The sequence below is a fragment of the Physeter macrocephalus genome, chromosome 4 (genome assembly GCF_002837175.3).
Source record: "Physeter macrocephalus isolate SW-GA chromosome 4, ASM283717v5, whole genome shotgun sequence".
NCBI classification, from domain to species: Eukaryota; Metazoa; Chordata; class Mammalia; order Artiodactyla; family Physeteridae; genus Physeter; species Physeter macrocephalus.
In genome coordinates this window covers 92,246,781-92,274,035 of record NC_041217.1, presented here as the reverse complement: position 1 = coordinate 92,274,035, position 27,255 = coordinate 92,246,781, and positions in this window count along the sequence as shown.

Below are 27,255 nucleotides of genomic sequence, written 5' to 3'. Positions count from 1 at the left end.
TAGAGTAATCTTGGTTGTAGGTTCTTCCCTTTCATTACTTTAAATATGTCATGCCACTCCCTTCTTGCTTGTAGAGTTTCTGCTGAGAAGTCAGCTGTTAACCTTATGGGAGTTCCCTTGTATGTTATTTGTCATTTTTCCCTTGCTGCTTTCAATAGTTTTTCTTTGTCTTTAATTTTCGCCAATTTGATTACTATGTGTCTTGGCATCTTTCTTCTTGGGTTTTTCCTGTATGGGACTCTCTGCGCTTCCTGGACTTGGGTGGATATTTCCTTTCCCATGTTAGGGACGTTTTTGACTATAATCTCTTCAAATATTTTCTGGGGTCCTTTCTCTCTCTCTTCTCCTTCTGGGACCCCTATAATGCGAATGTTGTTGCGTTTAATGTTACCGCAGCAGTGAATTCCACCATTCTGTCTTCCAGGTCACTTATCGGTTCTTCTGCCTCAGTTATTCTGCTATTGATTCCTTCTAGTGTAGTTTTCATTTCAGTTATTGTATTGTTCATCTCTGTTTGTTCTTTAATTCTTCTTGGTCTTTGTTAAACACTTTTTGCATCTTCTCCTTCTTTGCCTCCGTTCTTTTTCCAAAGTCCTGGATCATCTTCACTATCATAATTCTGAATTCATTTTCTAGAAAGTTGCTTATGTCCACTTCATTTAGTTGTTTTTCTAGGGTTTTATCCTGTTCCTTCATCTGGTACATAGCCTTCTGCCTTTTCATCTTGTCTGTCTTTCTGTAAATGTGGTTTTTGTTCCACAGGCTGAAGGATTTTAGTTCTTCTTGCTTGTGCTGTCTGCCCTCTCTAGGAGCCCCAATTTCTTAATCTGTCACTATCTTATGGAGTATTACAAAGAAAAATAATATGATCAATGCAAAGTGTCTCACATGGTCCCTGATACTCAGGAGGTACATAATAAATAGGAGTGGGTATTGTTATTAATATGTAACAATTTGCTTTTCTAATGAAGCTGAAAAGTTCAAAATTCTTTAGAGAATTCAATCAGGACCTTTGTACCATACTGTGGTCCATGTTACCTCTTGATACAGAAGCAACATACCCTAAGGCATTTGTTCATTTATAATGTTTATTGTAAATGTTTGTCCATTGTAAATATTTGTTCATTTACATTCGTTCATTCGTAAATATTTACAAAATTTCTTTCCATCTCTTTTAAGGTGTCCTACATAAAGAAAAAGAATCTGTCTCCTACTGATTTATCTTCCCAACTCACTTTCCCAGCTATTACACACATACAAAAGCAACAGTTTTCTATAAATAAAGGTTCACTTTTTTTTTTTCATATAGATATTTAGTTATTCAGGTTTTTGTTTTGTTTTCCCCAAGTACTTCAATTTCCCGATTGGGCTGATTTCAATTTTGTAAATAAATAAATAAATAACAAATTATCTATAGATGTGGGTGTATTTCTGACCACTCTATTGTGTTTTATTGATTATATTTGTCTTTATTTTTGCCAACATCACACAGAAAAGATATTTATATGTGAAAAGATATTAAATTCCAAGTATGTGTGAGATGTGTTACATTTGCCAATATGATTCACCCAATTTTATTTAGGTTTAAAAAATCTGATATCTAAAATATCAAAATTGCAAGCATTAATTTTATAGCTGACGATATTACTAAGTATATGAATAAATAATTTTTATCAGGCCTTTTTAAGATAAACAAATTTCACACAAATATTATTCTTGAATAAATATTAAGCAGGCTGATTGATGATACTTGATTTAGGCAATGTTTTATTTGTCATTCTTTGTCATGGGCCATTTGTAGCCATCAACTAAAAATGTTTAAAACAGAAAAAAAGAGAAAAATGTTTCTAGAATATTAGCCCCAATAGAAGATTTTAAAAGCGAGAAGAAATCCCTATTGCAGCAACTTGCACAAAATAGGCAACAATAAATATATGCTGTATGAATCGATGCATGCATGAAAAAATGAATGTTCTTGAAATACAGATTGCTCTGACCATAATCTATGATATTATGATTGACATAATAGCTACTTTCATATAATGGCAAAGGCTGATCATTCTGAGATAATATAACAATTTTAAGAAATATCAGGTTTTGAAATGAGATATGAATATGAACTGTGTTTATCTCACCTCTCACAACTATATAAGGCAGTATACATTCAAACTTTTATATTTGTAAAATTTCTTTCCATCTCTTTTAAGGTGTCCTACATTAAAAAAAAAGATCTGTCTCATACTGACTTATTTTCCCAACTCACTTTCCCCACTATTACACACACACAAAAGCAACAGTTTTCCATAAATCTTTCAATGGTTGGCTAATTCCAAGTCAGTTAGGTGCTCACGGTGTGATAAAATTATAATGTATTTCTCTTTCTGAAGTTTGGATTTAGTTCAGACCTTGGAATGTGGAATTACAACAAAACAAATCTCACCATCTGGAGGTTAGCAAGTCATATTTTTTACCTTTTATGTCACTGCATCTCTTTACAAATTCATAAGTGCATGAGAATAAACATACCCTATTCCCTGCAGTTTGTGAGTACAACAGACATTTATGACAAGTAAATTGCCAAGAAAACATTCAGAATAAATATGATTTTGATGATCAGTTGTACCTTTAAAATAGAAATAAAAATTTCCAGGCATCTAATTTTTATATTACAGACTTAGGAATAGACTCTTCTCATTTGAAGAATTAAGTGTGTTGACAATTACAGAGTAACCAAAACTTACCAGCTACAACTGACTGCACTGCTGTAGAGCTCAACCCTATGGAAAGCTTAACTTTTCTTCCTTAGTTGCTAATAAGCTTCCCAAGTTGCTAAAAAGCTAACTTACAATACAGATGATGCCTCATAAAGACAGGTCTATATAACATCCTTGGGCAATCATGTTCAGATACTGCAGATTTTCAGGTTAATGAGAAAGTTGGATGCAAGATCTGTGAAGCTTGAAATCAGTGAAATTTTGAAAAATAAATGTAGACAAGTATTTCAAGGGCCTGTAAATATGATAGAAAAGCTTACCATTTGAAATTTTCTAATTGACTCAAAGTCATTCTCCTAACAACATTTTTGGTTAAAAGCTGAGGGAAGGTGAAGTTGGCATGGGTGGAGCCTACTTCAGAAAGTATAATCCTTCTTAATTTTAGCTAAGAGACTATTGAAACAGTTTAAATTCTATGGAAGGCAATATATTTAGTCATTTCCTTTATTTCCCCCAGAAGTAATCAGGAGTCATGGTGGTTATTCATTGGGTCTGTAATTAAATTTTGTTCAAGTAAGCAATCTGAGAAGACGCTTAAGGAAACTTAGGACTTTTCAGATGTAGATAACAAAAAAAGGCATAAAATAGCACATGTGTGCTCCCACAGTATCAAGACTTTGCTTTTCTGAATCTGCCCGTACCTGAACTCTGGAAATCAAGCAATAGAAAACATTTTAGATATTCTTCTGTCAGTTTCTAACAGAAGTTATTCATATATTCATTCATTCAAAAATAATTGTTGAGCACTGACTCAAAAGTTCTTGGTACTGTGCAAGTTGCTGGTAAAACAGAATAAGAAAGGATACCTATCCTCAAGGAGATCACCAAATCATATAGATTCCAAATTAGTTATTGATATTTACGACATGTTTTTATAGGTATTATAATAAAGATAATGAAAGCACAATGAAGAAAATCTGGTCAATCCTCCTTGAGAGTGAGTTGGTGAAAGCACACAAAGTTTCACAAAGATGAAGCTTGAGCAGAATTTTAAAGAAACAAAAAAGATTTCCAAAGATGTAATATAAAGAGAAAGAAATTTGAGAATGAGGAAATGCACATGGGTACCTTCTTGACTGATGATAAAAATGTACATTACAAAGCTACTATGTCCTTTTGATATAATGTTTCTACAGAGAGCATTGATATGCAGCCTAATTTGAAATATAGTATGCCCTAAATTTAGGTGTGGGGACTATTGAAACATTTTCACTACCTTTACCTGGAGCCTATTAAGTATTAAGCGAACAAAATATAATCACATAATGTGAAACACTTTACTGATGATTTTTGTGTGGTTCCTTAGAAAAGAATTTTCTCCATGCATAGGTGTTAATAGTCCGATCACGTACTTCAAGAACAGAGAATCATATTTCTAACATGTTATTTGAATGCAATTGCGGGGTAGTTTTAGACTATAATCTTCTGAAATATTGTAGGATTTCTTTGCTTTAACCTGTGCACATTTGAGCTAATACATTTTGTTACTAGAATTTCATAGATCAAATTCACACAGTTGTTTGTATTCTCTCTTCCTCAGATTTACTAATTTAACAAATGATTGGTTAGTTTTCAATCATAACACATATATATGTAACTAAGTTGTTTCTTATTTGGGAGGAAAAATAATGTAGTTTCTCAAAATATAATATTATGGCCCTCAACTGCTAGCATTAACGGGTAAATTTGTCTTCTTTCTCCAGTCCCCAGCCTCCTTTCCTGGTATGTCCTTCTCCAGAGGTAAGGGTGGGTGTCACTATTCAAATGTATTGCCTTGATGGTGGAAGACTATGAAACTGATGTATTATCCTCCATAAGTAGTTCTGTGTTGCTGTTGCATGTTCAAAAGATGGAGATCTGCTATCACTGTTGAAGCGTAAATTCCCTTTTATATTGCTCACCTTAAACTACTGATGTCTTCTGAAGATCTGCAACTCTTCTGCAATCTGTCTGGGCAGATCCTTCTTCGTGCACTGCTTTCACTATTGTTGTGAAAGACCTTTGTTCTTTCCAATGCCATTCCTGTTGTGCTCTTGGTTTTCCCGAAAATATAAATGAAAAATTTACATTTGTGAATGAAGGATTAAGTTAATAAATATTGATAAATCTAGCTACTTAAAAAAAATTTATGTACTCTGAAAGCTTATTCAAAACAGAAAACATTGACCAAGAACTCTTTATACATGAGCAGAGAATAACACATTTTTAGTGGTGTAGGCTGAGAACAGAAAAGTTAGCCTCAGTCATGCCTTTGATAGCCAAATAAGGAGAAATTTGGGGGGAAGGGGGTCAACATCCATATCTGAAGCTGTAGATTTCCTCAGGCAGATAATTTAATTTCTTAAATATAAAAATAAATAAGATGTAATCTTTGGCACTACAGAAGCTTATAACTGCTTTGAATATATGGAAGAATACAGAGTAAAATATAGTAAAAGCATATAGGTGGGAAGATGGATGGATGATAAGTAGAGCAAAGTAGGTAGCAAGCAAGCAGGGGAAAAGGTCCCAAATTAGTACATGACATTATGTTTTGGAAGCACAGCTTTAAATTCTGCCTCAGAAACATGGCATAGAGGATGCTGTCCATGTGCTCTTAAGATCTCCTTCACTGGACCAGTGCACCTCCCCCCAGCTTTTGACTGTTGGCTCATAATTCCTTGCCTCTGCCAGAGCATTGCCCTCACCTTAACTGGATCTGCCTCTCTGAGGAGTTTTGCACCACAACAAGATCCCAATGATATGGACTCTGGGATACAAAGATAGTGTCCCTGATCCTCTTGCTTCATGGTGGAACCCTCACTCTCCTCCTGAGAGCATTTCTTTAATACATCACTTTAAAAATAAAGATCATCTAAGGCTCTGCTTTTCGGAATCCTACCTAAGGTGATGCCAAAATGCATTCTTGGAAACAGATTATAAGGACAGGGTTCTTAAGGTGACTCATTTGTTAGCAGAGTGGCAATAAAACCCCTAAAAGGTAGGAAAAATATCAATAGGGCCTAGGATGCTGTAATAGCGACTGCTCAGACTTTCATCAATTACCTAGAACAGGCTGTTTACGGAAGGGAGTTCTCCAGCTGGTACAATATTTCTAACATTTCAGAGGTAAAATGTAAACAGTAATTATAAGAACTGTGGAACTTGGTGGCTGTTGCTAAGTGTCACTGATGTACTGAAGAGAGAAAATTAGATCAATCTTGGGAGGGTCAGAAAGCTTTCTGGGCAGCTGTTTTGGACATTTTTATTGCCCACAGCCAGAGGGAAGAACAGAGATGAAGACCAGGTACAGGACCAAATTGTAAGACTGGGAGATCTGTAAAGAAGATGGAATTTTAGTCTAGACAAGTGTCCAAGGCCAAAAACATAGCCTTAATAAGAAAGGAGTGATCCTGAGACTTTAGACAGGATATCTAGGCTGATGCACTTGAGAACCTGGAGCCCTCAATTCACCTCATAGCCTCAGTACCAGCCCGCTCTACCTCTCACCTATGGAGAGGCCTCAAATGAGTCAGATGCCTTACGAAACATTGCTTGCCCTCCTCGAGATCTGCCCCACCTACCTTGTTCGTCAGGCATAATTTGCATAATTAGAGAATAATGTGCCACTCTTTAAGGTGAAATCATTTTCCAGTTAGAGAAACATTTGGGCAAAAATAATAATTTGAGTAAATAGCACTTATTCTTAAAATGCAAAAATCACTGTGGGCAAGCTGACCCTTATTTATTGTACTTAGTATGAGCCATGCTAATCAGGCCAGCATTAAGCAAGTCTGGCTGTAAAAGAGCTTGGTCTTCTATGGGAGGAGATGGATTATATGCCAAATAAGCTGCATGATCCAGCTAACATGTATCAGCAGGAAAAAGGAAAATATGCCCAAAAGTGTATTCTGAGAGTGCTGGAACAAAGAGAACAGACAAGAGACTGAAAAATGGAGTTTTTAGATATGAGAATATTTTCTCATGATACAGGATTTAACATCCTGGCAAGGGGCTTGGAAGGTATTTCTAATACACTGTTGGGTTGGCCCTTAAACTCTTGGAAAATTAAATGGCCCACACTAATTGAAATAGGGAAAGTAGAAATCTGACAGACTGGCATAAACATAAAGGATAAAAAACTCAAAGAATTGGGCATACTAGTCCCACCATAAAAGATTGAAAACCTACAAGATGACGATTTGTCAAGGTGAAAAGAAATGTGCTCATAAGGAGGACACCAGCATCACTGAGAACCCAGCAGTGGTCATCCTTTGTCCACAGGGCTGAGGAGGACATGCTCCCTTGTATCAGTGGGATGATAGGAACCCCGCATAGCAAAAGCCAGGTGGCGGCATTTCAGTGCCAGAAGAAATGTGGATGTAATTACTAAAATGAGCAGCAAGGTCAGAATAGCAGCCAGGGGCACCTGGCTTGCCGTGATCTGTGGAAATGTTAGTAGAACATGAAGTTCTCAGGTCAAAATAGATGGCTGCCAGCAAAAGAACTGAATATAAACAGGTTCCCCCCACTACCGGAAAGTAGAGGGTGCCTTTGAAAACTTTCCTAAGCTGAAATGGCATATAGTGAAGAAGCAATCACCCTGGGCCACATCTTGCTAATGAATGCGCAAAATAAATTGAGATAAAGCACAAATGTTCACACAGTTCAAAGCTCTGTCAGTGTGGTTTTGGTGAAGGAACTTAGTGATGCCACTCTTGCTGCTCAGGATGTACCGCCTCTATAACAGCTCCCTGCAAAACAAACACAACACTATTTTTGCTTTTCACCTTTTTTCGTAAAAGTGAAAATCCTCTTCAGATTTCTTTCAGTTAGTGAAAACAGGTACTAATGTCGGTCTTTTGTAAAAGTGAAGTGGCATGAAGAACTTTCAAAAAGTAGGAGATACCTGTATATATAAACAAAGAATAGGCAGAATGCTGCCCAACATAGAGTAAAAATCCTTTGCCTAGTTTCTAGAATTGAGCCTGTGTTAAGATATAGAACTATTTGACTAAAGGAGAGGTTGTGTCTCCATGAAGAAAGACCTTGCAATAAGAGGCGGATGACAATGTATGCTGTTGGTACCCCTTTACTGGGCCAGTGTACTGTTTCCCCAAATGTAGGGAGTAGTGGTTTCTAAGGGCTCACAGATGCCCCTTGTACAACATATTGGCTTTGAGGGAATGGGAGCTGTATTGCTCAGGAGATAATATGCCCCTTGATCTCCAACTCCTGAGGCTGTCAGAGGCTACTGACTGGCTGACACAGGGTACAAAGGGCTGGCCCCCTTGCCTCGATTGGGACCAACTATGGTGCAACTGATGCTCCAGGATGAAGGTGATCACCAGCTGAGACCACATGGCTGCTTAACTTTCTTACCCTGCCCTACCTTGCTTCCCTCTCTCCCTTTCTCCTAAAAGTACTCCCTCAATAAATACCTTCACAAGTGGTTTCACAAAAGTCACTAGTTCAGACTCTTTTTCAGAGAACCCAACTTTAGAACCATGCTGACAGTGAAAATCCTGTCTGTTTTGGAGGCAGGAGAAGAGGCCTGATGGCATGTTGTTGTACCCTGTGGGCTCCTCTCAGTGTTTAGTCCACAGCTGAGGGACAGTAAAAGTAATCCTGGCTCTCCCAGTTGATAGAGTATGAAAGTGATAGCTCCTCTACATACACCTTGTTTCCATCATCTCTAAAATTAAGCTATTAATAACGTTTTTGGAACATTATATCCATGAAATATACTCGTTACCAGACCTGGCTCAGAATAAGTGTTCAATACATGGTAGCTACTTTAATTATTTATTTTGTAATAGCTTTTATGTGCTATTTCTTCATAAGACACCTTATAAGTTTTAATATTAATAATAATTATAAACATTAAATGAAAGCTTATCTATGTGTTAGGCACTGTCTTAAAGCATTTTACTTGCATCCATGTAATCGTTTCAGTTACTCTGTGAGATTAGCAATATGCATATTTATGTTTTGCATATGAAGAAGCTGAGGAATATATGGATACATGGCTAGACCAAGTTCTCACAACTGGTGAGCAGTGGAAATGGGATAATAAGCGTAAATTCTGATTCCAGAGCCCACACTCTCAACCATATACTTTGCTGCTTCACTGTCATTGACCCTAATGGTGACAAAAAATTTAAGACCTAATTTGAAGGTAGATAGCATTTTTTAATAAAGAAAATACAAATATTGTGTCTCCCTTAATGCCATCATCATTTTCCTTTCAATGCTTTTTTGTGAGTATTTAATCATTTGGATAGACTACATCTGCAGCACAAAAACATCCCAGTAAATACCTTTTATTTTTAACATTTGGTTCCTATTGTGATGCAAAAGTGGTTTGGATGGGAAATATGTGACTATTATGTTTCATCAGAGGAAATTTGGAAACAGCTTGGCACTAAATCTGCTTATATAAGTCATATTTTTTTCTATACAGAACTTGAAACTTTACAAATTCTTCCCTATGTGAAGATTACCTTTTCAGAACTATTTTGTATTTTGATTTGTAGGAAATGCTTTAAATAATACAGGAAAGAAAATGCCTTCCTTGATTTCTGCATCTTTTAAAAATTTCTTTTGATGATAGAAGCTAGGAAGCTGATGGTTAAAATTATATGATACATTTGTGGTCAATTTCATATAATCAACACATTTTACTAGTTCTAAGTATACTATTGAAGACATAGTTGTAATAGTAACTTAGTGTATGTGCCTGCCATTATGTTAAGCAGCTAATCTGTATAGTAATACTATGAAGTAAGTATTATGACTCTCATTTTATAATGAGGAAACTAGGGGCTCGGGGGGTGCAAGGAAACCACCACAGTCACAGGGACTATGACACGTCAAAGCCCATTCTCATTTTAATCAATATGTTATGCTATTTCCCTGAAGAAAAAGGCAGAGTCACTCAATTTTTAAGAAATATAGGACATGTAGTAGACATATGGAGAAGTACTGGGTAGGAGAAGAAATACTGTATGTTTTCTGGTAATTGACTGACAGGACTAAAATAATTCAGATACATGCTTGTGATGTTTGAGCAAGTTACTTTCCATTGATTTGTTAAATGATGAAACTTTAAATGCTCAAACATATAGTCAATTCAATTAAGAAAAATCAGTCAAATTGTTTGTTTTGGGGGTCGATTTATCAGAAGGTCTAGAGGTTTATTCAAAAAGCATTGCATGGAATCATACACCTGGATTTGAATTGTGGCTTTTCTCCTTGTGATAATTCCTAACCTACTTGTGCCCCATTTTTGTCTTCTATAAAAGGAGGATAATATTGCCTAACACTTATGGTTGTGGAGGAAATTAAATATCTTGCATTTGGTACATTATAATTATTGCTACCATCATTATTAGACAGATTTTATATAGATTTTATGACAACCATAATTCAAGAGTTCGGTGGGTTTTTTTTTTCCTATATTAATGACATTATGCCACATAGAATCCAATCATTATGATCACCAAGGTAAGTGCATCAAAGTAACTATTTAAAATAGTCTTTGTTACTTTAGTACCTAGAAAGATCTTTGTATTAGTTTCCTAGTATTGCTGTACAAGTACCACAAACTACGTGGCTTAAAACAGCAGAAATTTATTCTCTCATAGTTCTGGAGGCCAGAAGTCTGAAACTGAGGTGTTGGCATAATGATGCTCCTTCCAGAGATTCTGGAAGAGGAGCCTCCTTGCCCCCTCAGGCTTCTGGTTGGCTTGCAGGTGCATCACTCCAATCTCATACTTCCAACATCACATGGCTATTTTCTGTGTTCATGTCTACATTTTCCTCTTTTCATAAAAACATCAATCATATTGGATTAAGGGCCCACCTGACTCCAGCACTCATTTTAACTTAACTAATTACAGCTGCAATGACTCTGTTCCCATATAAAGTCACATTCACAGGTATCAAGGGTTAGGACTTCATCATAACATTTGGGGGCAAACAATTCAACCTATAACAGTAAGTAACTTTTAAAAATTGTCAATGGCTCTATTTCAGTGAATCTAGCATTCCCCCTAGTTCTACTAGTCCTTGATTCAACCTGACATGAAATCAATCCCACCATTTTCACTTCCCCTTACCTCCAGATTCCCTTGGTTGTTACCAGTATGGCTGTGGGCTTCCCTTAGACCATATAGTCTTCCAGTTGCTACCTGGCATCACATACTCCTTGGATGATTCTTTGTTTGGCATTTACTAGGATATTTGTGCCCAAATTATTACTTGGTTGTAAGAATCACTAACACAGTTGTCATGTTGTGTCATTTGCCAATGTCTGAGAATAGATTATATCTGGAGAAATTTTTATTCATCATCAAAATGATGATTTACAGACCCTTAGATGATATGAAAATTTATCAGTTTCCTGACATATAAAATGCTCCACCATAGTCATATTTATTTAGTTTGGAATATTATGCACTCACATGCATAATGTAGGGGATATTATTGGTAAGACCAGAGATCAGTAAATCACCATGCTGCTACAAAGCAATGTCTTTATCCATAAAGTTTCTTGTCCTTCCTTCTGTGATATCATTTTCTTATTCACTATTTGTATATGTTGTGGAATAGATGTATATTTATTTACAGCTCCCATAAACTTGCCATATTTATATAACTTTAGTACAGACTGCTTTATCAGTGGCTCAGATAATTTTTTATACTAAAAAAAGTAAATTTCAAAACTAATTCTGGAGTAATTAAAGATTATTGTCTCATGAAAATAAATTATTTAGAAATAAATTCTTTATTTTTATGTTCAAAATATATTTTGGTGTCTCAAGCATTTTCAGTGCCAAGTGAACTATTTTTTTAGTAAACTCATCAAACAGATATCTGTACCAGCACCATGGCAAGCATTTGAGAGTTACATAGACATGTAAATCAGGGTCTTGACCTCAAGGAGATAAGATTCTATGAGGGGAGAATATGATGATATAAATTACTGATAGCTACATACTACAAGACAGAATGAAACCAGTGCTATAGAGACATGTGAGATGCTATAAGCGAAAAAGAAAATGTGGTTGTATGATTCAGACAGAGGCTTCAAGTAGGAGAAAACTTTGAGGGGCTTTGCAAGATAAATGGAATTTCTGAAGGGGAGAACACTTCAGTAGAAGGCACCAGCATGAACTCAAGTATTCATTAAATTCATCAAATATCTATGAAATGGATTTTCTGGGCAGTAATCTTTGTTTAGTACTGAGGTAGCTACTGAGATGAATTAGAAAAATAACTTGCTCTTAATGAATAGGTAATCTTTACAAATATGAAATTCAGCTGAAATAACTGAGAAAAAAATCTTCTAGGGGCTGGATATATATTCAGTTTGACCAAAAAGATTGAATTCACCAAATCTTAGTACAATTTCCCACTTCATTTGCCTATCATATTGCAGCCTAGGTAGGATATTTTATAATGAAAATTATTTGTTTCAGTTTATAGTGATGCTAAAGAATAATGATTCATTACCCCAAAACAGACTGTTTGCCTTATTTCTATTTATTGTTCAGTTATGTTTTAAACATGGCTCACTGTGATATGTTTCTTTAACTTTTATAGTTTTTCTCTTTCTTGTCTTCATTTTCAAGTCAGAGATAAACCATTATTCCTCACCCCCACTGTATAGTTTATTTATGTCTGTAAATCACTTTCTTCACAAATCTGTATTATTAGACATTTATTACTTTATATATCAGTCCTTATTAGATAGTGATTTCTTGTAAGACACATATTTAGTTTCATTTGATAAGAATATTTTTCCAAAAGTAAAATATGACCCTCCTACAAATGAAAAATGAACATGTATGAAATATTTTTATTTAACTCATTAGTTAATAAGGGAACCAATTAAAGTTAAAACTGGTTCAAATGAGTCTCCAAAGTACAGACATACATATAGATCATTGAAATATGAAAATGAATTTGCCAATAGGTGCAAAACTGATCAATATCCAAAGGGTGGAAATTAATTTAATATCCATTGACCAAATTGGATCTCTATGGACAAGAATTACTTTCATTACTATCAGTATTTTTATACCTTATCGAACTGTAAGATCCAACCCAAGAGAAGACTCAGACATCTATAAAATTAGAAACTTAGAAGGATCTGCTAGAAAATACTCTACTTTTGAAAGGACACACAATCCTTTCACCCATTTCAAAGGTTTCAAAGGTTTTTACAATGACACATATGTCTTTTTTCCCTTTATGTGGTAGTCAGTTGATTACTTCATTGTAGAATAAATGTATTATGTTTGTTTAGCTTCTTTCCTAATAGGGTAAGGAGAATTCTACCTAAGACAAATATTAGTGTAGCAAAAAAGCCTTCGAACTGGTATTAAAAGTTAGAAATCTGGGTTAGAGTCCCAACTCTGTCATTAAGTAGTTACGTGATATTGGTCAAATCTTACCTTCTTTGAACTGTATTATTTTTGTCTATAAAGTGCAGATAATAATATGAGTTCTGAAAACTTACTTTGAAAACACAAGATTAAAAATGTGAAAATGCTTTCTAAATTATAAAATGTTTATCTAAAAATGAATTGTTATTTTTATGGTATTTACTATCAGGTTTTCTCTGTAGTTGTAGAGCCCTTCTATTTTTTTTTTTTTTAATCCACTAGTGTACCATTAACTAGATCTCTGTGAGAATGATGCCTCTCAGGAAGAAGAAGAAAAAAAATATCTAACAAATTCTTCTGCATTTAACCCTATTTTAAACTCTGTAATAATCTTAGAGTAACTATGTGCTCTTTGGAAGTTTTCCAACATAAATACCTGAATTAAAGCTTTAGAGATTTATCTTTTTCTTTACAGAAGGTTTCATGCTATAAGCAATACTTTAAAGATGTCTAGGCCTCTAGCTCAATGTGCAATCTAAATACAGAACACTGGGATATGGTTTTTATTCTGATCTACTTTTGAAAATATTTTAGTGAAGAGAATGATTTTCATAGATTTCTTCTTTATGCCAAATTTAATAGAGGTCTTCACAGAGCAATCACTTCATTTAAAGGAGAAAATAGATTTTTGATCTCTTATACACCTGCTGGTTTGTGTGAAATGTTGTTTTCTCTAGTGTATAGTTTTTATTTTTGGCTAGTTACTAATGTGAAAGGGGTGGAGTTGATAATATTTTAAAGATTTTAAATAAAATTGTAAAGGCTCCTGAGGCAGAAGATTCATATTGTATCTGCATGAGATACTTCTGAAGGCTTTCATCTATAATAATCTTTTCATCGTGAGGTGATGAGTTGGAAAAGGAGAGTTGATGTGAAAAGAATTCAAAAGAAGATACAATAGAAAAAAGCTGATAAATAAAAAACACTAAACCCCTGATTAGTTCACAAGCTTACTTTTAGGTCATAATATTTGAATACCATGGATCTCTGCTTTCCTCTTCTTTCCTTTCTTCTTCTCCTTTCCCCTGTGAACCAACATCTATACTATTTCTCAATACTGACCACAAAAAGAATAGGGGGGAACTAAAAAGTGGAAATTTAATTAAATTGATGAGATGAAGACATCTTAATATTATTCCATAAAAGTATTACAATAGAGAAAAGGAGTAAGAAAGAAGTTAGTGAGAAATATAGTCAATCTCTGTTCTTTCCTCAGTGGATTCTAAGTGTGTGTGCTACAGAAAGAAGACTCAACTTTACCACACCTTAGCTTAGCCCTTGTAGACAACTGCCTGAACTGAGTTATCCTAATAAAGAAGAGCATAAAAAAGTGACTGTAATAACATGTAACACAATTTTCCCTTTTGTCTCAGATTTTTAGCAGATCCTCCAGAAGTCAGTTTAGTAGGTGTGAAGTACCCTCACATACTGAAGTGAGATTTCAGGTTATCTATGAAAGATGTTTAAAGAAAGTCTGAAACCAGACTATCTGCAAATCAAGGTTCATCACTCACCACCTCCAATAACGGAGATGGCATGGAATGTATTGGAGGTTTGATGAGGCTATTGAGAGAATCTGTTTAGAGAGTATAAAGTGTATTGTGTTGTTCCCCGTTCCTTGGAAAAGAGGAAGTTAGCAGACTGGGGAGGTTAAGAGAAGTTTTGGCATCAGCTAACACTCAGAAAATATCAACAACATGTACTCCCACACATGCACAAAATTACGTCTTTCTTTTTTGTCTAGTTTTTTTCTAAAAAGCAACTAAATAAATTCTTTTTGGATTCTAACAGCCATACAGGGCAGTACTTTTTCAGCAAATAAAAATTAATGAATAAATTTTTGTAATTAAAAACTTACTTGAAGTGTCTAGTCAATGATAGTGATTCAATAAATATTTGTTGATTTATGAATAGATGTTGGATTTTAGATTGAACTGGCAAACTGGCAGGATAGCCCCAGAAAAGTGTATCTTCAGGGAATTAAGGAGCATCTAATGAAGGGATTGTCTTAAGGAAGGAAGTAACCAGGGATGAATATCTAAACCTTGTAAGAAAATTGAAGTCTGCAGACAGGAATCTTGAGAAAAATGCCAGTTGCTATTAGAGTTCATGCTAGCTATCTTGGACTTATATCTGGGCCCCAGGGAGAGCAGAGACTGTAAATAAAAACCAAAAGAGAAGTTTTATCCACCTCTGAAATGCATTGGGGATCCCTCTAAAAGAGTACAATACCAAGGAGAATCCTATTCTTCTTGTCTACAACTCTCTCCTCTCTCCTGTCCCTGCTCTAGGATAGCATGGACCAACACAAAGCTTTAGCATTCTGAAGGCTCAAAGGAGAGATACTGACACTACTGAATAGCTGAACTGATAACAGCCCCAAGGGGATGAGCACAAATGCTCCTGGATACAGTGCACTGGGGAGAAAATAAGGGAGTTTTCTTGGTGCCTAGAAGAATGTTTGGACATTGGAGAATTTCATTTGAGAGGTGCAAAGTTGGGATTAGGCATGGCTTGAAGGATTTCTAGGGACTTGGCAGAGGGCTGAAGACAGAAGATTGGGGAAAGAACTGGCATAATATAGACACCTAGTTTAAAGTGGATTTACACATACCCCATAGAATGGTGAGGTATGTAGAAATGCTGTTTACAGAGAGTAAGCTGAGTTATTTTGTTAGCCTGATTTTTTTTCAAATCTCTCAAAGAAGCGGGGAGGTTACAGTAACTGAGTTGACCACATAAGGATTTATTTTAGCAGCATGAAATAAATTAGTTGTTTTCTAAGTGCCATCCTTCTACAATATTTACATGGTCAAAATTCTATCCTATTACAATTTCTTGTTCCACAAAAGAGGATTTATAAGGCAATGAAACCCTGAAAATACTGTCTATCTTAGCCTAATATGTCACTAGCTAGTTAAAAAAAAAAAAAAGGAAAATGGCTAAAACAAGCACCTGTGGCTCCATGCCCAAATGTTTTATTTCCCTTAAAAAAGCTGTTGGAGATCAACACCCGCATATTTTCCAACATGATCTCATTTTATAATGAGATCATTATAAAACCAAACATTTTATAATGTTTGGTGAGTAGACTGTGGTTCCAGGTGTCATTGTCTTTCCATTCTCTGGCATTCAGAAGAGTATCATTTGCATGACAAATGAGTGCACCGATCTTGGTAAGGAAGGGCCATTCTGCTGTGGGAAGATATGCAGAAAGGGACATGCAGCTGAGGCCAATTTAACATAACTCCTCTCTGCTTGGCTAGCTCCTTTTGGGCTTCTCTTTGTATCTATGGGGTAGAGGCCCTGAATGTATTGTTTGTATTGCAACTGTGGCAATAAACAGTAAGCTAAGAAATTCCTGCTACTCTTTGAGTTAAATCCGCTTTTATGTTAGTCATCCAACAGAGACTTCTGCTATATAAATGGAACACACTATTTATGAAAAACTTAAAGTGGGTCAGTGATGACATATCTTAATATTCCTCTAGTTCTTTTGAAGTATTCATGAAAATTGAAATACCAGCCCCCATAGAGCTGATAAAATTTTGCACATATATAATCCATTCTTAATACTTTCCTTTTCAAAAGTCTGTACTGTAGGCTAAAGGAAAATATAAAACCCAAACCCCCTCAAATAAACAAACAAACAAAGCACCTTTGTATCAAAAATTGAAATTGATCAGGTATGCAGGTATCAGATAGACTCTCTCCAATCTCCCACTTCTCCACCACTACTTTGCTTCAATGTAAACACACAGAACAAAATTGTGTAGAAAATATTTATGAAAATACACTCTTTTGATCTTTCCTTAAGTGTGCAGAGAAGTGAGAACACAGCTGTTTGTTAATGGTATTTTCTATGTGAGTAGTTGAACAAAGAAAAAAAACAGGTAAAATGGATGGAGACATACATAGCTGAGAGTTGAAACAAAGAGACTTTAAAAGCCACATTTGAAATCATAGGAAAAGAAAAAAGTCTCCAGCCAAAATGCTAGATAGATGATACCGTTTGCAATCTTCATTTATTCACTAAGTAAATCTTAGTAAACCCTTACCAAGTATAAACCGCTATTCTGGACAGTGGAAGTAAATTTCCTGTCCTCCAAGAGATTATAAACTTCTTGGGGAGAGAAAAGTTCTATATATATGAAACAGCTGACAGCTATGATTTTTTTATTATTAAAAGAAAAGAGATTCTAAAATGCTCACAAAGCAGGTTAAGTGCCTTTAAGAATTTATCTATGTCCAAATTTAATTTAAAGGCCCATAAATTTATATTTCTAACCAAGATTTATTTTCTAAGTTTCAAATATCCAACTGTATACTCAACATCTCCACTTGAATGTTTCAAGGGCACATAATATTCAACATGTTTAAGAACTAACTAGTTATTTTATAATGAAAATAGCTCCTGTTTCAATGTTTTCTGTCACACTAACTGATCCAGTTGCACAAAATAAAAATCCTGTGTTTCTTTGCATCTGTTCTTCTTCCTCACTCACATGTCTAATTCACTATCAATTCTTGTCTCTTCTGTTAAACTTCTTAAATCTGGGCATGTCTCGTTCTTTGGCGCCACCACTCTATTCCAAGCTATGATATTCTGTTATTTAGATTCTCTGTTGACCTAGAAACTGGTCTTTTCCTATCCACTTTGGACTTTTCCCCATTCTTTCTCTGTACTGCAGGCGGAGTAATTTTTTCTGAAAATACAATATAATGTGTTATCTCTCTAAAGGAAATCTTTCAATGTCTGCCATGCTCCTAGGATAAAGATCAAATTCCTTAATAAATCAGATAGGTTGATTTCTTAGGAGCAAGTGATAGAAAAGGTGGCTCAAACTAGTATAAGCAAAAAGAGGATTTTTCAACCTTGTTTACATAAAACTCTAGGAAAATGGCTCACCTCAGTCACAACTTGTTCCCCTTCCTCTATACAGCAGAGCCTAGGTGTCTTGGGCTCCCTGATACCCTCATTTGATATAATAAGAAACAATTATATGTCATGTAAGCCACTGATATTTTGAGGGTTTAGGGTTCCCCCTTATAGCTTAACCTAGTGAAAACTGAATATATAATTCAGTTCTATAAATAAGGTATCTATAAATATGTTATCTGCCATAACAAAACAACAAAATATGTGACATTGGCTATAGATGCAGAGGGAAGGCAGTGAGAACACTGTTATAAGAGGTTAGAAACAGGAAGACCACAGGATTCTGTTGTGAAATATTTGGTAAAATGTTCATTTGGAAGGCAGAATATGTAACTTTGAGCTTTAGTTTAAAAGGTTTTGATCAAAGTAATGGCAGCCTGAGTTGGTCATTATTTGCTCCATTTGGAAAGGTATTTCAAGTAAGAAATGAGCTAGGAAAAAAATGGTTTCCGTGTGAGAAAGAAGGGAGAATACAGAGACTTAGAGACTCACAGAGTTGAAAATGCATCTGTTCTTTATCTCAGCTGTTAAAAGATTTTCAAATTAAGGTCAAACTCAAAGGTAAAAACCAAATCAAGGGTGTGGTCATAGAAATATAACCTCTGGGCAAAGATTAAATCAAAGGAGTAAATGTCAAATTTTCCTTAAGTCTGATTTTATTAAGTAGCCTTCAGTAAATCCTTTCATTTCGACAAAATTTCTTAAAGATGAGAGTGCACTGTTGTGGTCTCATGGAAACCTGATAAACATGAAGAACCTAAATTAAGTCTAGAAAGAGTGACAGAGGTATATCTCAGGAAAAATTGAGAGTTTGCCTATTGTCATATACCACTGACTAGAATCAAAGAGATAAAACCAGCAAACTTTTTGAGAGAGATGTATCACCAAACTGTTATGTATCTTGATTAAAAAGACTGTAAATATTCTAGATGTAAAATTTCCTATCATCCCTCAACTCTCCACAGGTAGGAAAATTTGTTCAATGGCAAGGACGGCATACCCCAATGCTGCCTTCTTTTTTTACCTTTTTATTTTATTTTGAAATATAATTGATTAAAAATGTTGTGTTAGTTTCAGGTGTACAGCAAAGTGATTCTGTTATACATATCCCATTGCCTTCTTAAACCAGGCCAAGGAGAATATTCTCAAAGGCAGAGCAAAGTACCTTGGAGTACCAGGGACAGAATTGTTAATTCTATGGGACATAACTGGAGCCTAGTCAAATAACATTCCCTAGGTTAGGGCCAATCTCACATTTGCCCAGTGGGATTTCAGGATTTCTGAGAACGAGTGATTACTGTGAATATATATTTTTTCTGTTTCTATGTGAATATTCATTGTGATTATCCTGTCCTTTTTCCATCACTGTACTTTGGGTATACAGGGGAGCAGATAAACTGTATTTTTAATTGAAAGTTCTTTGATTCAAGAGAAGCTCTAACAGCATCTAATTTGTATCCCAAGATCTTGGGCTTCGATCCTATTTTTACTTCAACAAAAGACATTTGAATGCTTTGGGGAGGGAGTGAATGTATATTTTCCTGCAGAATGGAAATGAATACTATGGTAGGTTGTATTATGGTTTACCATTATTCATTCCCTTCCCGTGTTTGCCATGCTTCCTGGAACCACTGCTTTTGGACTTGGCCATGTGGCACACTTTTGCCAATTTGAAATGAACATTTGTTACTTTTCACACATCTGAACACAGGTTTAACTGCAGCTGAGTGACTTAACTGGGCTCCTCTTATTCTACTGCTCCTCCATGAACACTCTTCCCAGATACATGTTCGGCCTTCAGCTCCGATTCTGGTTGAGAAGGCATATGAAGCCAAGCCTAGCTCATCCAAAGCAGAGCCCAGCAGAGCCACGATTGAGCGGTGCACCTCAGGTAATGTATATGAGAAATGAATAGCTGTTACATTGTTTAAAAAATTGTTCCTAATACTGTATAACCCAGAAAATACAGATTTCCAATATTTCAAACTTTAATAAAATGAGAAAACTGTTATAATACTAAGTTCTCATAGCAGGGTATAAATTTGTATGTACAGAATGATCCCAATTATATAGAAAAATATTTAGAGCTATATGTGTTTATTACATGACAGAAAAACACTAAAATGTAAACAATGGTTATTTTTTAAATAGTAGATTTAAGAGAGATTTGGGGCTTCCTATTCAGAAGATCTAGATTCAATTCCCAGTTCAGCCACTTACTAGTCATATGATTTGGAAGTAAACAATTTAACTTGTCTTCCTTTAACCTTATCTGTGCCTACCTCACTGGGATATTGTGGAATTAGGTAAAATATGAATGTGTATTAGTACGTGTAAAAAAAATTAGCACAGTACTTCAGAGTAACCTGTAAATAAATGTTTATTATTATGATTGTGATTTTGATATTGTTATTATGATAATTTCCTGTATTTCCCAATTTTTAAATATTGGATATATGTTACTTTTAGTCAGAAAAAAGTCAGAATCATAAAGGTAGAAAATTAAACTGCCAAGTTCCAATATAAAAACATCATAAAATACTAAATAGCCTCTCGATGATAAGGAATGGCACGTAGTCAAAGGAATACTGAGCAACTAGCAGACAAGCCAGAGCAGCAGTGTGCTGTTCTGATTAACAGGATATGGTCATCAGAAAAGCTGACTGATTAATCTCCATGTATTGTAAAGAATAAGTTGAAAGTGACCTAGAAATGAGAAAAAGGACAGAGGAGTCATTGCAAAAGATATCTCTCTCCGGAAACTTAAGAACGGTCTTTATACCCAGTGGGATGCAGTTTGATGAAGTCCTGGCTTATGTGCTAGGAAAAATACCTAATAAAGACTTGATGCCTGCAGAGAGGGAACAGGCTGAAATCTAAGCTCTTACACTTCTTTAATGGGAAACAACCCAGAGACTGAATTTTTAGCAGAGTTAGAAGATGTAAGTATAGACACTTACAAGGTCTCTAAAATCAAAAGGGTTCTCTGAGGTCAAATCTGCCAGAAACTTGCTGGGTCAGCAGTGAATAAAACAGAGCCAGGATGTTTTTATAAGAACTATAAGTATAAATATAAATTATATGTATGTTCAGAATCTAAAGATGGTGGTAAAGGAATAGACATTAATTTTCATAAATCATTTTCATAATGCAGTATATTCAAGAATAAGCAACATATCTTTATTATACAACTTTTTATATTAGGCACTGTGAAAATAACACTAAATAAGGAGCCATAAAACCATTTAATTAGGCTCCTAAATTGCATCATCACTTTGTATGTGATACCATCATTGGGATGTCAGATGCTTCATTTATAAGAAATTATGGGGGATTCCCTGGTGGCGCGGTGGTTAAGAATCCACCTTCCAGTGCAGGGGATATGGGTTTGAACCCTGGTCCAGTAAGATCCCACATGCCGTGAAGCAACTAAAGCCATGCACCACAACTACTGAGCCTGTGCTCTAGAGCCCACGAGCCACAACTACTGAAGCCCGCGCGCCTAGAGCCCTTGCTCTGCAACAAGAGAAGTCTGCAATGAGAAGCCTGCGCACTGCAACGAAGAGTAGCCCCCGCTCGCCACAACTAGAGAAAGCCCATGTGCAGCAACAAAGACCCAACGCAGCCAAAAATAAATAAAAATAAAATAAATAAATTTATAAAATAAAAAATAAATTATGGTTGCATTATGTAATCTTTTACATCCCTTCTCTTTCTAACATTTTCATATTCTTTAATTTCTTCAACATCTTGATACCAAGGCATATTTCACTGAACATTAATATGTAACTACAGGTAATTGATGCCTAAAAATAGGCACCTTCAAAATTGAAGTGTAATATTAAACACAGTCTACAAGTCATGTGAATGCAACTCAATGAATTTTCAAAAGTGTACAACCACGTAATTGTCACTGAGATCAAGACACAGAATATTATCAGAAACCCAGATGTCCCTCTCATATCCCCTTTGACTCACTCCCTTTTCCCAAGGGTAACCACCATCCTGTATTACAATAGCAGAAATTATTTTTATCTTGTTCTTGAATTTTATAAAGATAGAAACATACAGCATGTCTTTTTTTTTCTGCCTGGCTTTCTTCATTAAATATTAAAGCCATCAGATTTTAACAAGGACATTTAAAACAATAAGTAAGTAATATTTTAGTTGAGATGGCACAGATGGAAAATGGATGCTTTACTGTTAAAGTCTAAAACCTGTAATCTAAAACTTACCATCCTCTTGCTTTGTGACCACCGAGAGGGGTGGGATAGGGAGGGTGGGAGGGAGGGAGTTGCAAGAGGGAAGAGATATGGGGACATAAGTATATGTATAACTGATTCACTTCGTTATAAAGCAGAAACTGACACACCATTGTAAAGCAATTATACTCCAATAAAGATGTTTAAAAAATTAATAAAATAAATAAAATAAAGCAGAAAGTTAAAAACAAAAAAGTACCATCCTCTAGTAGCTGTTTTCTCACATTTTTGTAATTAATCTCAAATAAAACAAACAAAAAATAAGTTGAACTAATAGCTGAACCAAACAACTTAGTCCATTCTCTCAATTTTTATAAGCAAAGTTACACTTCTATTAATTAAAAATGCCTTCTGAAACTATTTAAAATTAAATTTTACTCAGTTTGACAAAATTCTTGATGTTTTGCTACATGGAATGTATAATATTAAGAGGCAAGAATAAGCAGAAAGGTGAAAAGATGTGGTTTCTACTCTTAATGTAAGCTTACAAAGTATTTTAAATCATGTAATGTTAGCTTAGACAAAGTATTTGTCTAAGTAGAATACATGAATTGCCAATACAGTTACATGTTTTGGTAAAAGGTGAGGAATTAATGAACAAAAATGGAAAAGAGATCTGATAACTTGCTGGGCAGTACAGAGAAATAGTTTCAAATGAACTGGAAGATTCAGGGAACTCTAGAGAGATGCCATTGGAGCTAGAAATTGGAGATTGTGATAGACTTTAAAAGATGGAGAATGGGGGTGGGTAAACCAGGGGATTATGTTTCCAATCAAAGGAGACAACCTAAGCAAAAAAAAATTTATCAGTTATCTATTACTTCATAACAAACATTCCAAGAAGAAATTCCACCTGTGGATGGCAGCATCTGCTCCTGCCTAAAAGCTTCCAGTCTGCAGGCCTTCCCTACAAATTTCAGACTCACCAGCCTCTGTAATTACAAGAGCCAATTCCTAGAAATAAATCTCTTTATATATACGTATGTGTGTATACACATGCACATGTATATACATAATTATGATATATATACGTAATTTAAAAATATATTTACCTGATATACCTGACATAACCTGACCCTCCCCTGGTATTATTCCGTGGGGAAAAATGGAACACTGGGGAGCTTGGCCTTATTTTTACCTTTCGTTTCCGTTATCTCAGTGAGGGAATAAAAGCTTGATTGTTACTTCCAAAAAACAAAAGCAAAACAAAAATAAAAACAAAAAAATACTCCTAAATTTAGTGGCTTTAAACTTGTTTTAATGCTTAGGTATTTGCAGTTTGGGCAGGGATTATCTGGTGTTGATTGCCTTTGCTCCAGGAAGTTTTAACTGAGGTAAATCCACTGTCAGTTGGGCTCACTGTCATGGTTGGAAGGTAGGTGCTTACAGTCTGCTGGAAGCTCAGTGGGGCTGTAGGCCAGAGGGATCTCTGTTTGGTGGCAGTGATCTAAAAGTGAAGATTTCAAGAGAACAAGGCAAAAATGCAGGATATTTTTATGGTCTAGCCTTGGAAGTTATATAACATCAATTCCACCATGCTGTAATGGTCTGGGTTGTCACAAAAGCCCACACAATTTCAAGGAGCTAGTACCTAGACTCTATCTCTTGGTGGGTTAATTTCTAATTTCTAGAAAATATGTGGCAGAGAGCAGTATGGTACTTGCTAGGGGCTAGAGGGTGGGGGAAATGAGGAGAGGTTAGTAAAATATTGAAACTTTCAGTTATAAGATAAAGTCTGACCATCTATATGTATAGCATGTATAGTGTGGTGACTATAGTTGATAATACTGTCTTATATAATTGAAATTGGCTAAGAGAGTAGATCTTAAACATTCTCACCAAAAAAAAACCCAGAAAAGGTAAATATGTAAGATGCTGCATGTGTTAATTAACTAGATGTGAGAATTCTTTCACAATGTATATATAATTTCAAATCATCATATTGTACACATTAAATACATTACAATTTTATTTGTCAATTATTCCTCAATAAAGCTAAAAACAGACATAGAAAACATGTAGGACAGCAGCATTTTTGTGTCCTTCTTTGAAAAGAAAATATGCCACTGATGCCATTTCTGTCCTCTGACCACAATAAATATCGTCCTTCACATTTGTAAGATATTCTCCCCTCCTCCCTCAGCCCCTCCACATTATCACTGTATTATGGAATAAGCCTCACACTCAGAATTCAAGTTTGTTAGTTCCACGTGTACTATTTTTTTTTACTTAAAAAATCAGTGAACTAAAGAGATGATTATGACCTCTCCATACACTCAGCCTATAATGATAGGACAGGCATAAGACAATCAGTATAGATACTCCTGCTCAAAACAAAGGGAAATAGGAAGTTCACAGCAGTCACTGGTCCATGTCAATCCTAAAACCCAACTGGGCACATACTATATCAGTTTCTTGATTATGGATAATTACTACTCTGAGTGTTGTTCTCTGGGATCTTGGTTTGACTGCCTGAGATCTTATTTCATTCTTTCTTTTCCATAAAAACAAACAAACAAACAAAAATTTAAAAAACCTGAGATTGAAACTGATTTACCTTCTCATCCTGCTTCATGTCCATAAAATGATGGAGATTCAAGGACCTTTATCCATTTTGTACTTTTCTGTCCCTTTTAGTACAAGCTGGCAGTACTTCCACCAACATATTTCTCTTAAAGTGTTGTGGGTTATTCTACAAATCTTACTGTGATTCTCTCCACTAGACAAATCCACAACCTTATGAGGCTGTTGTGAGACAATGTATCTAAGATTCTTAGAAGCTCTGTTGTCTAGTAGAGGGAATCTGTGAATCATTTCTTTATGATCTTTAGGGGGCCCTTTGTCTGAAAGGCTCTATGAGTCCCCGACTTATATCTTTCCGAGGGCTTAAAAAGGATCCTAGATTCCCACTCAGGATTTGATTGGCCTGAGGTCCTTTCTTAATCTGAAAATCATTTGTCAAGATTATCTAAAAATGAGAAACAATTTTATTTTTTAATCCAGTACATTTTGGCTTTTTTATATTTAACAGTTTCTCTTTAGCTCATTTCTATCTTCCTACATTTAGCCAGGAGCAACAAGAAAAATACAGGCATTACTTTCAGTATTTTGCCTTTAAGTGTGCTTAGCTGTATCATCACAATCATTAAGTACATTTCCTGTTATCTACTTTCCTGCAGGTGACAGAGTTGGCAGTCTTTCGTCACACAGATCTCCTTGCCTTCAATTTTTAATATCATTTTTCTTACTTTCCTGTAAGTCTTCACCAGGAGCCTCCTTGAAGCCCTTCAGGGCCTTAGAGTTTACTAACAGTCTCCTCAAGCCCTTCAAGCTTCTGCCTGCCACTCAGTCCCAAAGACAATACTACATTTGAGGATTTTGGGGGCAGCACCCTAGATGCAGGTGCTAAAATCTATTACAGCTCATATTCCTGCATAATAAGCCACCCCAACATTTTATTACCACACACATTCTATGAATCAGAAATTTAGGAAGAGCCTAGATGAATGGTTCTTGTTTGAGTCTCTCATGAAGCCGTGGTCAGATAGTAGCTAAAATGGAGGAGTTGGAAGCTGGTCAGGCATTTCTCTCTCTTCACACAGTCACACAGATTCTCCGTGTTTTCTCCATGTGGGGTAGTTCGGGCTTCCTTTCCATGTGGCAGCCTCGGGACTTCAGCATGAGTGTTTCAGTAAGCAAGGTGAGCAATGCATAGTCTTTTCTTACTTAGCCTTGGGGATCATGAAGCATGATATCCATCACATTCTATTGGTTATAAGTAAGTCATAAATCCATAGATTTGAGGGGAAGGAAATTGGATTCCACACTTGAAGGATGTGTCAAGTTTCTAGTGGCAAAGTTTCTTCAAAAGGGCAAAGAGTAAATATTTTAGACTTTGCTGGCCACATTCAATCTCTGTCACATATTCTTCATTATTTTATAACTGTTAAAAATGTGGAAAAAAAATCCTTGCTTGTGAGCAGTAAAAATCAAAAGACCAAGGTGGTATAAATCTAGGCTGATTTGCTTCATACTCTGTAGCTTGGCAAGTTCCATTCTAGAAGAACATGTGGGATGAAGGATACTGTTGCTGCAGCATCTTTAGAAAATACTGTATGCCACAACAATAAATATGAAAGAGACTCTCAGACAAGATGACCACTGAGACTGGATATCAGAGTGTATAAAGTAGAGTAGAAAATTAGACTCAGTGTAAAGAATAATAGGCCATGCATACTTAATAATGTTTTAATATTTTATTCTACACATTGATTGTCAGTTCTTATGTCCATATTTATAAAATAGCTTCTAAGTTCTGGAGGCTGTATGAGGCATTGGTAATATACAGGTAAGACTAAGATATGGACCCTATATTTGAAGAGTTTACATTCTGTTAGAGGGACACAGACATAGATACATGATAGAAAAGCATGATCAGTGTTGTAGGAAACATTTATGCAAAGTGCTCTCAGAGACTAGTGCATAGAAGGAAAATTAGTTTTGTCTTGAGGGATGACTTCAAAGAAGAGGGAGTATTTGAAGGATGAATTTAAGTTATTAAGCATAAAAAGGGAAAAAAGAAAGAAGAAATGCAAAATAAAATAGACATGAAAATGCATGCTAGGGATTTCCCTGGCGGTCCAGTGGTTAAGACTCTGCACTTCCACTTCAGGGGGCACCACTTCGATCCCTGTTCAGGGAAGTAGGATCCCACATGCCACGTGATGAGGCCAAAAACAAACAAAAAACCCCAACAAAACAGAAAATGCATGCTATATTCAATGAACTGTTATTAGGTTAGAATTGCAAAGTTTTGATTAAATGGTGTGAGAATAGTAAAAAAAATAGAT